Raw genomic sequence first — 1740 nt, forward strand, 5'->3', positions numbered from 1 at the left:
TCTGATAGACTGCCTGATGAACTATGGATGTAGGTTCATGACATTGTACAGGAGACAGTGATCAAGTCCATCCCCAAGGAAAAAAAAAATGCAAAAAGGCAAAATGGTTGTCTGAGGAGGCCTTACAAATAGCTGTGAAGAGAAGAAAAAGGCAAATGAGAAAAGGAAAGATACAGCCATTTGAATGCAGAGTTCCAAAGAATAGCAAGAAGAAATAAGAAAGCCTTCTTCAATGATCAATGCAAAGAGATAGAGGAAAACAGTAGAATGGGAAAGACTAGAGATCTCTTCAAGAAAATTAGAGATACCAAGAGAACATTTCATGCAGAGATGGGCTCGATAAAGGACAGAAATGGTATGGACCTAACAGAAGCAGAAGATATTAAGAATAGGTGGCAAGAATACACAAAAAGACTATCCAAAAAGATCTTCATGACTTAGATAAACACGATGGTGTGATCACTCATCTAGAGCCAGACATCCTGGAATGTAAGTCAAGCAGGTCTTAAGAAGCATCACTACGAACAAAGCTAGTAGAGGTGATAGAATTCAAATTGAGCTATTTCAAATCCTGAAAGATGATGCTGTGAAAGTGCCACACTCAATATGCCAGAAAATCTTGAAAACTCAACAGTGGCCACAGGACTGGAAAAGGTCAGTTTTCATTCCAGTCCCAAAGAAAGGCAATGCCAAAGAGTGCTCAAACTACTGCACAATTGCACTCATCTTACACGCTAGTAAAGTAATGCTCAAAATTCTCCAAGCCACGCTTCAGCAGTTCATGAACTGTGAACTTCCAGGTGTTCAAGCCGGATTTAGAAAAGGCAGAGGAACCAGAGATCAAATTACCAACATTCATTGGATCATCAAAAAAGAAAGAGAGTTTCTGAAAAGCATCTACTTCTGCTTTATTGACTATACCAAAGCCTTTGACTGTGTGGATCACAACAAACTGTGGAAAATTCTGAAAGAGATGGGAATAACAGACCACCTCACCTGCCTCCTGAGATATCTGTATGCAGCTCAAGAAGCAACAGTTAGAACTGGACATGGAACAACAGACTGGTTTGAAATTGGGAAAGGAGTACGTCAAGGCTGTATTTTGTCACCGTGCTTATTTAACTTATTTTTTTTTATTTTATTTTATTTTTAAACTTTACAATATTGTATTAGTTTTGCCAAATATCGAAATGAATCCGCCACAAGTATACCCGCGTTCCCCATCCTGAACCCTCCTCCCTCCTCCCTCCCCTACCCTCCCTCTGGGTCATCCCAGTGCACCAGCCCCAAGCATCCAGTACTGTGCATTGAACCTGGACTGGAGACTCGTTTCATACATGATATTATACATGTTTCAATGCTATTCTCCCAAATCTCCCCACCCTCTCCCTCTCCCACAGAGTCCATAAGACTGATCTATACACCAGTGTCTCTTTTGCTGTCTCATACACAGGATTATTGTTACCATCTTTCTAAATTCCATATATATGCGTTAGTATACTGTATTGGTGTTTTTCTTTCTGGCTTACTTCACTCTGTATAATAGGTTCCAGTTTCATCCATCTCATTAGAACTGATTCAAATGTATTCTTTTTAATGGCTGAGTAATACTCCATTGTGTATATGTACCAAGCAGGGTACATCCTGAGAAACGCTGGGCTGGATGAAGCGCAAGCTGGAATCAAGATTGCCAGGAGAAATATCAATAACCTCAGATATGGAGATGACACTACCCTTATG

This window comes from Bison bison, unplaced genomic scaffold (assembly GCF_000754665.1).
Source record: "Bison bison bison isolate TAMUID 2011002044 unplaced genomic scaffold, Bison_UMD1.0 scf7180017864193, whole genome shotgun sequence".
NCBI lineage: Eukaryota > Metazoa > Chordata > Mammalia > Artiodactyla > Bovidae > Bison > Bison bison.